Raw genomic sequence first — 13782 nt, forward strand, 5'->3', positions numbered from 1 at the left:
TTTCATCCCATTCCCTCAACCTTCTATTCTTGTTTAAGTTAAGCCACATCAGTTAGGTTTCTCAAAAATGATATTTTCAAATAATGTATCATGTTAATTGTAAAGTTCTCCATCTGAATTGGTTAAATTGTGTTTAAGCTTTTGTAAACTCACTAAATGAAACCAACATGTTAAAGTCATGCTAACATTAGCAATTGTATCAGTAATGTTACTATTAAAAAAACTACTTAGTACAATATCATACTATACTATACTATACTATACTGTACAACTAGGAGAAGTATTTTAGTTTTAGGTAAAATGAATGATTGAGTTGGAAAATTGGAAACTTTCAACTTGACCTGCCTTAAATTTGCATCAATTTCTGACATGAATTAAGTGCAGATTATTAAGTGTATCTGACTTAAAGCAATTGTCACCATATAACTTGTTAACTTAAAAAAAAAAAAATAATAATTAATTTGTGTGTTAGTAGTTGCCATAAGTAATGTTTTTAAGTCGGTCCAACAATTCTCTTCTTTCAGTCTGGAGCACCATGGTAGCTGAATTTGCGTGCCACAGTACAAACCACATAACCACAATGTCCACTGTTCGATTCCAGCCAGGTCCTGTGTTGCATGGTGTAAAACTCCTCTCTGTCAGCCGTTGTTTCCTGCCTGTATAAAAAGTTGGTCTCACTGCTGCTCAGGGCAGATTACAAAAATCTCCCTGCAGAGTTGAAGAGAAAACATCTTCTGTCAATTCAGTCGTCACATATCATTTGTATAATAAAATTATTGTGACTTCATTCACTTGTCTGATTGAACAGGCACTTTTATGTTTCAGAATACGAAGTCACTTTTGGAGATGAGCACTTTGTTACTCTGGTGTGTGTGTGTGTGTGTGTGTGTGTGTGTGTGTGTGTGTGTGTGTGTGTGCGTGTGTGTGTGTCTGTGTGTTTTTTATCATTGTAATCAAATGTGTTTGCAGCAGTGTAGGAGTAGTGGATTACCTAATATGTCATTATTATCACATTACTTTTTCTTATAATAGACTACACAGTATCATCTGTCATCTCAAAATGACAGTATTACCACAGAAGAGTATCAGCAGCAACAGGCTGACAAGAACTTATCTACATTATGCAAGTCAGAGACATTACACACAGGACAGTACGCATATGGTTTATGTTGTAAAATGTTTGTCGTTTGGATAAGTGTAGGCACAAAAATTACTTTGTAGTTTTACAAAAAGATTGTGATTTGGGTTAGAATAACTACGTTATGTACATATGTCATGTAAAGGAAGTGACACTACTCACGTGGCAGAAGTCACATCCATAATGAAATTTAAGTTACTCAAAACAGTAAATAAATCCACAGTTTCATTTCACACAGGACATGAATCCTGCAGGGGTGTTTACAGATTTTTTTGTCAGGGATGGCCCAAGTGGGACACTGACTTATGCAGGGGTGGCATGAAGTACACACATGCGCATGTTCATGTTCCCTTTCCATTTCTACTTTTACTACTAACATTACATTATCTTACAGTTTCTTTCATTCTTGTGTTTAAAATTTTTATTTAAAAAATAAATAGTCGTACAAATCACACACAACAGAGTGGCACCATACAAATATAATATAAAGCTTCTATACTTTATTCTTTAAGTCCTCAAAAAGACGCTGTACCTCTATCCTCAGGCTGTGAGACTATATTTGAATAAATTAACCTTGACAAAAAATAAGCAGGCTACATATAAAAGAAAACAATGCACATCTATAAATAATAGTCAAACAATTGGTTCAAACTATGGTCCTGCCTCTCACTGGACAGATAACCAATCATACTTGAGGATAATGTGGTGGCCAACAACGGTGTCAGCCACTTATAGGCTGCAGTATTGGCTCTGCATAGAGCATATATACAGCTGTAAATGAACTCTTACAAAGTTGATACCAACCGTTGTATGACCGTTCAGCATGATTGCGGTTGTTAGGCTAAATGAAGCCAGATAACAGGAACATGTGTAGAAAGAGTCACCACCTACAGATACCTCCACATATGGCTTGATGAAAAGTTGTTTTTTTAATCTGCACATTGATTATCTTTTGAGATATCTTGGTCCTAAACTTTTCATTTCTGTTTACAAAAATGACTTCAATTTGTTGCCATGAAGAAAATTATGCAGAGTTCATTTGTATCTGTTTTAGATTACGGCGATGTGATTTACATGCATGCAAATTCAACACTACTCTAAAAACTGGATTCTGCATATCACACGGCATTACGTGCAGGTTCACACATTCATCACTGTGTTTTATATACATTTTTAGGATGGTCTCTGTACCAGAGGAGAAAATCACACATGCTGCTGTTTATTGTGAAGTCACTGTTAGGTAAATTACCTACATATAAATCCAGTCATTCATCCTATCATACCAGCAGCTGTAACACTAGATCCACAAGCCAGAATCTTTTACATGTCCTCAGGGTGCACCCAGCTTTTTTTTTTTATGCAGGAGTTGCAAAATACAATTTCTTTAGAAGCACTCCTATCTTTGAATATCTTTAAAGATCTTTTACAAGTGGTCCTGAACATAACATGTTGCTGCTTTACATAATCCTGGACCTGTGGTGAAATGTGATGTTTTCTAACCCATGGAATTGTCTCTTATGTGAAACTGCATGTTCTGCCCTCTTGACCAGAACTTCCTGGAAGAAGAGATCTAGTATCATCCTGTCTAAATAAAGGATAATTTAAAATAAAATAATATCCTGGTTAAAGTGCTTTTGTGTAGGCCTTGATGATAGGGTTTCCTGTCTCTGTGTCCTGCTGTCATTGGTCTGTTCGTCCACATGTGGCTGCAGACAGATGTTATAGGGAGCAGGTTGGCAGCCTTGCACAGCAGTAGCTTTTCATTAGATCCTAGGTCCAAAGGATGATCACTTGTTCCAGTCATTTACCTCAGGCTGGTCTTTCCTTTGGTCTCTGGTCTTTGCTGGCCTTGGAGTGTGTCTGTAGTGGACATTAGTAAAAGCTTTGCCATGGACTGCTGCCCTGCTGACATGCACATTACTGTTTTCTCTGGAGTACATGTTGGTTTCACTTCTTTGTTTGGATCACTGGTGCCAGCAGTGTCTCACATGAGTCTGTCCACTCAGCTTACACTGAGGACAGCACTGTTCTGTCTCATCATGCTGTGTCTACCAACTTAACATATGAACATCAGATTACTGGTTATAGTGAGTACCACTCAGCATGTGAAAATAGTTGTATAATATCCTCTGACTAGGTCATAATGATGTCATCAGGGTCATCTCAATTTGGGCTTGGAGACTAAAGATTTCCATAAGAAAGCCTGTGTCTCAAACTGCAGACATGGGATTTGAAAGACATTGGCATTAAGCAAGCAGGAAGCATTTATGATGCTGAGTTGCATTGTGGGAAATGTATGCTGCATCATGTGCAATAGAGCTCCTGTACATGTAGAATATGTGGCTGGGTGCAGAGGTAGTCTCTCCACTCAAAGAACAATGGTTATATATATAATCTTGTGTTTTCTCATTTGTTTTTTGTTTTTTTGTCTGGAACTAATAATTTATCATTTGTCCAGTGTTCTCCTAAAGCTGAGCAGAATGACTCCATGATTAAACCAGGGTGAACAGACCATGAAGCACAAACGCATGTCATCCTGAGATAAAGACACATAATGAGACAGTTATCAATGTCTCACAAACAATATGATGATTGTTTTCTTATGAGATTAGGTAACTAAAACCTGTTGCTATCATAACATAATTAAGCCTCATTCAAAGATTCAGCATTTTGCCTGGAAGAGGTCATGTATGAGAAATCTTCACTGGCAATTTTCTCAAGACCTACTAACATTACAGAGAATATACTGTGAAGGATGTGCTGTTCTATGGATGAAAGCAGGAAACTTACTGTGAAGGGCCTTGCATGATTTAATTACACATGCTAACCCTCACCTGACTACTGCAGTTCACTGTGCACACATCTCCCTCCAAAAGTCTGAATGAATCAGTTCTAAAGTTCTCCTTCTAAAAGTTTAACTGACACAGAGCTCACAGCACACCTAATCTATAGTCCCTGCACCAGGAACCACCTGCACTGACTTCCAGTTAGAATTAGAATGAATTTTAAGATTCTCGTGCTTGTCTATAAATGTGATGCAAAGATAGTTTAGAGCCCTCTCTGCTGCTCACCACACCAAAGAGATGAAGATGTACTCTGAAGCTGCTCTCTGTTGTTTTGTTTTGATGATGAAGATGGTGATGACAGTAAAGACGGTGATGATGATGATGATGATGATGATGATGATGATGATGATGATGACAACGATGATGATGATGCTGGAAATGGCGATGGCAATGATGATGATGACTATGATGCTGCTGTTGCTGATGGTGTTGATGTTGGTGAAAGTTGTGATGGTGGTAGTAATCATTATCATCATTTTACTTTTACTTTGTTTTATGTATTTTTAACTGTTCATTATTTTACTTTCTACATATTTTCAAATGTATTTTAATATTTTATCTGTCGTATGAATTGTCTGCTCTTTTCATTTTTAATTTCTGAAACGCTTTGAGCAGCAATACACTGCTGTACTTTTGTACAGCAGTGTAGTGCCACCATGCCAAGAAAAGAAATACAGATGAGTTTCATGGAATAATATGTTTTAACAAGATGTTTTTCACATTAAGATATTTTCACATTGTTATAACATCAAAACGTTACTATAGACATCACATTATAACAAGATTTTTTAAAAACTTCATACATCACCACACACATAGTTATACATACACTCTTAGACACTTGCATGTACACATGTCAGCTGTTGTTTATCAGCTGTTTTCATCATGAACTGATCTTGTACTGTACGTTTAGCCTGATTTAAGAGCCCAACCAAAAATTGAGGCTTCACCTAAAAAAAAAACATTTTCAACAAATGAATAAAAATATATAACATAAATAAATCAACTATGAAAGATAAATTGGTGATGTACTGAATGCAACAGAAGTAGTTAATATACAATATGTACTATAATGAAAAATAGCAAACTTGAAACCGTCTACAGGACAGCAGCTCACTGTCCTAATGGCAGGTTAAAGCTGGAGGAAGCTGAACATCCTGGTCCACCCACAAACAGACATTCATCATCATTACAAGTGTTCAGAAAGCTGTTTGGTGTGTTCTGCTGGCCAGCAGAGCACAGGAGCTACTGTTTGTTCTCTTTCAACACAGATCAGCACACGGCCAATTTAACTCCTAGTTCCTCTGCACTCAGAGCTGTACACATGACTAAATGCTCCCAGGCTGCAGTAATCATTCTGTTAGCCGCTGTGTTATGGCTGGGTCCTCTGTGTGTGTGTGTGTGTGTGTGTGTGTGTGTGTGTGTGTGTGTTTTCACAGACTCACACTATGGGTGCTGGTGCCCACAAAGTCAACCACTCCATGTTAGTCTTGGTTTATGGTTTAGACAAGGGTTAGGTAAAGAAGAACTTGTTTCTGACTCTGTTGCACTCCTTCAGAAGTCCGCAGGAAGTCGATGGTTGACTCACCTTTATATTTCAACATTGTCCTGTCTGTCTCTCAGAGTGAGAGACAGTCTGAAACAGTCTGTCGGGATGTCTCTCACTCTGAGAGACAAGTCCAAGTTAAGTCCTCATCAATACGTGTTAAAGTCAGAAAGCAGTAGTATAGTGTAATTAACATTTTGTCTGAAGCCGTTCAGGTTAAGCCATTAAACGATTACAAGGGCGGAGCATTTAGCAGAAGAAGGTTGTGGGTTGGAATCCTGGTTCAGACACAGCCTTTCTGTGTGGAGTCTGCATGTTCTCTCTGTGTCTGCGTGGGTTTATTCCAAACATACTTGCCAACCTTGAGACATCAAGGTTGTTTCCTGTATTCTGGTAACTTTTAGATAACAAAATAATAAGCACACTACAACAGGGCTGCAACTAACCATTATTTTGATTGTCGATTAATCTGTCCCGCCTTTTCTTGATTAATCGATTTATTTTAATTTGGTTCATAAAATGTCTGAAAATAGTGAAAAATGTTGATCAGTGTTTCCAAGATGACGTCCTCAAGTGTCTTGTTTTGTCCACAACTGAAGGATACTCAGTTTACTGTCAGAGAGGAGTAAAGAAACTGAAAACAGAAAATATTCACATTGTAGGAGCTGAAACCAGGGACTTTTTTCCTAAAAAAAATTACTCAAACCAAAATATATATGAAACAGCAGAGAAGACAAATTCTTTGAAACAGAACTAAAGCAGCGCACTTCCGCTGATACAAACTCTTTCACTGTTATTTTCTGTTTCTTTTGTAGTTCTACACTTTAAGCGTATTTCACTTGAGGTAAACTAATGTTTTGACTGAGTCTCATTCAGTCTTCTGCTTTATTGATGTAGTCTACTTTTTTGGATTATAAAATTACACCCTGTTCCCTTAACCCGCTATTGTTATATCCGTAAAAGTGTGTCAGTTAGGTTTCTGTGAGTATTGTACATCTGACATCATGATGTCCACGTCTCTTCCAAATTTTTCCCCTGCAGTTCAGCCACCATTTTCTCCAGGTCTAATACAAGACAAACTTATATTTTGTGATAAAAAAAAATGCATCATGTTAGATATGAAATGTCCCTATTGTTTAAACTGTATTGTTTAAGTTTTAGTAAACTCTCTGAACCAAACCAGCTATCATTAAGTCTGCTTAACTTTGAGTCTTGGTAACATTCAAGAATCTAAAATAACACACTAAGGTCCCTATTAAAAAACTACTTTTCCTGACACCACATTATTGCGATGTTAATGAGCACTATTTTACCTTCAGGTAAAACAAATAATTGAGTTGGAAAAGTGGAAGCTTTTAAGTTGACTTGCCTTAATTTTAAACTGCATTAAAGTGAACTGTTGATTAAAAGCAATTAGTTTATTCCATCAAACTTAAAGCAGTTGTGTTCATCTATTTTGTCAAATTGATTTGAAAAAACTTAATTAATTTGTGTTACTAATTGAAGCTTTTTTTAAATTGGTCAGTCATTTTTTTTCAGTGCTATAAATATGCTGATGCTGTTTTTGCCTCTCTGTGTCCCATCAGTGTTTTAATAAAAGTGTTTGCCGTTCTGATATTCTGATACTTGTGTGTCTCTGTTTTGTCCCCTCCTCCCCCCGTCCCTCCCCTGTCTGTCAGTGTCTGTGTCTCTGCTGGCGACAGCAGTATCGATGTACGCCGTGTTTTCTCTCATTAATTTATCAGCTCAGGAGGAGCGAGGCCTCAGTGAGGGGAGATAATGGCTTCCATTTGGCCAAGGTCAACAGTCAACACATTCCTCAGTCGTTCAAATATAACCACACATTAACTTGTGTGCACCAACCCCCCCCCCCAACACACACACACACACACACACACTGAGCTAATAATGAGCAGTGGTAATACTGTCCTGCTGTCTATGAGGGTTTCGTCCTATTAAAGAGGTGATACAAAGTCTCTGATCTGTTCTCAGAATATCAGCTGAACATCACAACCACTGACTTACGGTGTCACAGTTTATGATAATGGATCATTTTAGCCCACCAGCTGACACCTGATCAGCATCACTTTGAGACCTGAAAAGATATTTTACCTGTTTAGTATTTTAGAAATATAGTAAATCATTTAACCCTTTACAGAGGTGGGCAGTAATTACAAATACTTCATTACTGTACTTAAGTGGATTTTTAGGTATCTGTACTTTACTTGAGTAACTGTTTTCCTGACATACAAATATTTGTACTTTCTACAGTTTTAAAACATTCACCTTACTTTAGTTTTAATGCATTTGAGGGGAATTATTGATTATTTAATTCTGCATCCTGTGCCGCCTTCCAAGCAAGACAAAAAAGATGCAATAGTATAAAATGACATAAAACACATAAGACATAAAAACAATGTAAAAGACATAACAAGACAAAAAATGATACAAGACAAAAAAAAGATGCAACAAGACAAAATTACATAAAGACAGAACAACAAAAACAAAATACAACAATGTAACAAGATGAAAAACAACATTAAAGACGTAGCAAGAGAAAGAAAGAAAATTACCTAAAACACATAACAAAACAAAACATTATGCAAAATATATAAGAAGACGAAGGGAGACTCACCTGTAGAGAAAAGGTGAGGTTCAGTTAGCTCTGCAGCAGGTAACAGCTGGTAGAAATGTCCTTTTATACTTTGAGTACATTTCAAAGTGTGTACTTTTTCACATTTACTGCAGTAAACAAGTTGAATCAGTACTTCTACTGTTACTAGGGTCTCTTTTTTTCCAAACACGTGTCTCCACTTCTACTTGAGTAAAGAATGTGTGTACTTTTTCTGTCTCTACTCATTAATAATAATCATAACCACACAGTTGACCTTCTTTGTGACCATTTTATAGTTGAAAACATCAGATCATAGACATGAGCAAAATGTTTGTCTGTCAAAGTAACTCCAGTATCTCCACTCTGCTCCCTCTGCTTTTGTTCTGTTTAGATGTGGTAGTCCTCTGCTGAATTTTGCTTCAGGTCAGCTAGTCCACCATGAGTAACAAAAATATGTTTTATGATGTGATTACCTCACATCTTTTCAGGCACGCGAAAACGAAGTGTGTGCATTAGAGTAGAGTCTGCATGAAAACATGAGACAAACTGTGTTCTGTGCAGTTTACTCTTGAATATGGGACGATCCTGTATCATGCGGGACAGGTGGCGACCCTACCTGTGTTACCCAGACAACAGTGTGTGACCACCTGGTTAAGTTGCTCGTTTAGAGTAAACTGAACCTGAACATTTCCAGGATAATAAATCCAACTCTGAAAGTCTTTGTGATTACTTATCCAGTTCTTTGTGTTGAAAACCGCTATTGTTGTTGTTAACATGGTTGTTGAGCGTCCAGTTGAAATCTCCGCCAGGGGTTGAGTCTGTCAACCAATCATAGGCTCTCTTTCTGACTTGTCAACAAAGCAGAGTCTGTGTGGGCGTGTGTAGAGCAGCTCTGATCTCAAAGTCATTGTCTGGTGGAATAACGTGAGATTAAACCTCCTCCTTCAGTAGAAAAAACTTTATTTTGCTATATCTATATCAAAAATATAGAGCGAAATAAAGTTATATAAGATTTAAGATATTAAGATATTTTCTATTATTATTTGTATTAATTAAGTTTTCTTTGTTTATTTTATAAGGTTAGTTTTATTTTTACATTTAATTTCACACTTTTTACAATGCATTTATTATTGCATTGTGTTATAATGTTTTATTAATACATTGATTGAATATTGAATATTGTTACCATAGTTGGAGAGATGAAAAAACTTGTGTATCTGCCTGCTGATTGTCTCATCTGAGAGAAAAAACAAACAAACAGAAAAGCTGCTGAATGTGGAGCCAGGAACACAATTTTACCAATAAATCATTCTTTGCAAATGCATGTCTTGATGCGCCTGTTGAAGATAATGGTTAAATGAAAAGATCAGAGTCAGGATGAAAAAGATCACTTAAAGAACAGATAATACATGAAACAATATTTAAAAAAAAAACTAAGAAGAAAAAGATATGACAACATCAATGATTATGTAAAAGATGTAACAAGACAAAACAGACAGAGGGAGACTGATGGAGAAAATGTGAGGTTCAGTTTGCTTTGCACACAGTCAGAAGAAATATCCTTCAGAGGACAAATTTTTACTTTTGTACTCTAAGTACTTTTCAGAACCTGTGCTTTTTCACTTTTACTCGAGTCAACAAGTTGAATCAGTACTTCTACTTTTACCAGAGTCTTTCTTTACACAAGTATCTGCTCTTGTGTGCAGGAGTCGAAGTTGAAGTAACAAACTACAATTACTCAGATTACTGTAATTAGGTAGTTTTTTGGGGTGCTTGAACTTCTGTGAGTAGATTTACAAGTCTGGTACTTTAACTCGTACATAAGTATGCATTTCAAGTTGTAATATACTTAGTTACTTTTAAAATCATAGTTGAGTATTGTGAACAATTTGAATAACCTTTAATCTGCATTTTAGTAGCCAATAAGGTGATCTAATCACAAACAGACTGATGAAAACCAGGACATATGGATGAAAAACAAAACAAAATGCTACAATGCTACATTTGTAGTGAGGATGATTGCCACTAAGAATTTAACCAATTAAAATGTATTCATGGATATTTAATCAGTTGTCATGGCAGTAGCTGCACCTCATGTGTTTTGTCTAGTGGAGCCAACTTAGACTTAAAATGAGAAAAAAAATGTCAACAAACAGATAAAATTGAAAATGAGGAAAATCTTAAAAAGTGTTTGAGATTAATTGATTGTCAGCATTTTTAACTGTTGGTTAAGGAACATGCACAAAATCTGCAAACCTTGTTTGAAGAGGTGACAGATGGTTAACAGTAATTTTTGTGACAAATACTTTGTACTTTTACTGCGGTATATTTCTACCACCAGTACTTTTACTTGTAATTGAGTAATATTTAAGTATTGTAACATTACTTGTACTTGAGTACAGATTTTCAGTACATCATAGTACTTTCCACCACTGCTTGTGTCATCACCTCTGGGGTCAGATACAAATAGCCACATAGCTGCTGTGTGACTGACGGTCAGTGGACACAATATGAAGTTTACAAGTACTGTAGTCAGTTATTCTAAATAAGACTCTGCTCCCATCGAAGCAGTCATGTTCAGTAACAAAGTGGGTCTAGTGTGTGTGTGTGTGTGTGTGTGTGTATGTGTGTGAATTGAGCAGATCAGACGGGCACTTTGGAATGGAGCAGCTATCTGCTGAACATTTCACCCACCAACTGTGTGTACTATTCCCCTAAATGTTGACTTTACCCTGCACAATTTGTGAAGCATTACACAATCCAGAGGCTGAGATCAATGTGCATACTGTTGGTTTTGGAAGAGTCAGAGTGTGTGTGTGTGTGTGTGTGTGTGTGTGTGTGTGTGTGTGTGTGTGTGTGTGTGTGTGTGTGTGTGTGAGGCCACTGAACTTCAGTAATGAAACTCAAACAAGGCTATAAGATCAATGAGCTTTAATCCTTAAAAGCTCTAAATCAGTTCTAAATCAGTTCTCTCAACTTACACATCAACAAGTCTCAGAACCTGTCCCCTTGTCTTCTATTAAGAAGTCCTGTGGACATATTGTATGAGTATCAATCAGTGCCCTGCTGTCTGTCTGCTGTCCCTGTTGTTCTGAGGGTTCACTCAATCATTAACCTAATCTACTTACTGAAAACTCCCACTCAGTGTTTGCATGAGAGCTCAATGATAAGCTATTTGAAGATGAATGTGGTGATGGGACAACCATTGACATGTTTGCTAATCTGTGTCAGCCTTTGATTCCTCAGTGAGACAGCAGAATGAGCAGCAGTGGTTCAGTTTACTGTGCGTCTTTGAGCTGGACCTCTCTGTTCCCAGCATTCATCCTCCACAACAACAACCAGCTTTATGTTGACTTGTGTCGCAAATTAGTTCAACTGATCCTAACTGATTGTTATCTGTGACAGTGGGACCCTTATATACGTTAGATTACATTAGATTGGATTAAAGTTAAATTGGAGTATTTTAGGTATACAAATTAAAATATTATTCTTTGAATTATGAAGTCTTTTGTGGGAAAAAAAAAAAAGAAACAAAAAAATCATATCATTATAATTTAAATGAATGAAACTCTGCTCCTATGGACAACTTTCAACATACTGCAAAGCTGTTTGGGGGTCAGGATCTTCCTAGAGAGCATATTCAGTGGCTCCAGTAATCTATGACTATCTATGACCGAGTTTTCTCCCATGGACACCAGTATACATAACAAGAAAATAATTTCTCAAACAACTGGCAGCAGGGTTGCCATTATTATACAGCAATTTCTACAGTTTCTCTTCTGTAATTTACTTTCACAGTTTATTATTGTAATTGTAATAATTTATAATTTACAGTATTGTGCCTATAATGTGAAGTTCACAGTGTAATACTGTAACTATCATGTCAGTAATATACTGTATTTCTACAGTTTTGCTGTTGCAATCTGTTGTAAAACATTAAACTACTTTAACTTTCTTTATATTGATAAATACAACTGTAAATTGCAGACACGTCTCAGTATTGAGAACTAGAAATTAGTTTGGTTTTATGTTAAATATGCATAACCTCTAAAACAAAAAAGATGATGAAGTGAGAGTTTTATGGAAGAGAATATTTATTCAAAGGCAGCATTGTATGACAAAAGTAAGACTGGATTTAAGATATAGAGCATTATCTATGAACTATTTTAGATATAAAATTAAAATATTATTTATTGAACTATGAAACCTTTTGTGGAAAAAAGAAATGAAAAAAAATCATATGATTAGAATTTCGTGAGTGAATGTGAAAACCTTTCGTGGACTTCCTGAGCCTTGGTTCTATAGGCAGCTTTGAATGTTCTGCAAAGCTGTTTGGGGGTCAGGATCTTCTGATCTGAACAGTATATTCTGTGGTTCTAGTAATCTATGACAGAGCTTCTCAAAGTTTATAATAATATAATATATAAATAATATGATGTCAGGTCGACTGGCAGGAGGAAGAGGAATGGAACAAATTTATCTGTGAATTTACAGTAAACAACTGGCAGCAGGGATGTCCATTATTATACAACAGTTTCTACTGTTTCACTACTGTGATTAACTTTCACAGTTTATTACTGTAATTCTTTTTACAGTATTGTATCGTATAATGTGAGGTTTACAGTGCAATACTGTAATTATCATGTCAGTAATATATTATATTTCTACAGTTTTGCTGTTGCAATCTATTGAACTACTTTAAGTTTACTTCATATTGATGCTATAAATAACAACATGACAGCTTTATGGAACTGAACATTTATTTAAAGGCAGAATTGTATGACAAAAATTATATAGATTGAGGTAAGTATATAGCATAATATATGAACTATTTTAGACTGAAACATTAAAAATATTATTAATTAAACTGTGAAGTCTTTTGTGAAAAAATAAATAAATAAAACATTTTTATATTTAGATCATTTAAATGGATGAATCTGAAAATGAATTCAACAAATTAAAGTGTTTGTTTTAAAACATGTCTTCATGACACAAACCGTCACCTGTAAATCAAAATGTAACCGTTTAGAGTGAATTAAGATGGAGCATGACCTACAGAGCTTCCTGTACAAAATCCACCAATCAAAAGCTTCGGTTTAAGTGAGAGATGTTATAGCAGGGATTCAATTCTTCTGGTCCATGTGAGGAGGGCAACTTGAAATAAATGAAAATAGACATATTGTTCACTGGTATGGATTATCTAATGCAAGCAAGTTCTATATTAGTATTCAGTTTCAAAATGTCATCCAAAAGGTATGATAAGCTTATAAATGTTCATTGCATTGCACTATTTATCCTGCACTAAATAGTTAAAATTAGATATAACTTGACCAGCTATGCATTAAAATGCTCATTATGTATTAGTATGTCGGGAAGTTCAGCTGTTCTTACCCTCAACTACAGGTTACACAAACTCTGTTTTTAAAATACAAAAATGAGAAATCATCCTTTATCTTATCTTTTTGGTGCTTTAGGTAAACTGTTCCTGTAAAACAAGTGTGTTTTTATCAAAATAAAATTTGAAATGCAGCTTTTACCTGTAAGGAATATTTTTATAATATTGCATTGTAGTTTTTGTCTGAGTAAAGGATCCAATTACTTCTTCTCCACCATGGCTTTTTATATTGATTTCCATAAA

Source organism: Lutjanus erythropterus, chromosome 17 (assembly GCF_056507025.1).
Source record: "Lutjanus erythropterus isolate fLutEry1 chromosome 17, fLutEry1.hap2, whole genome shotgun sequence".
Taxonomy (NCBI): Eukaryota; Metazoa; Chordata; class Actinopteri; order Lutjaniformes; family Lutjanidae; genus Lutjanus; species Lutjanus erythropterus.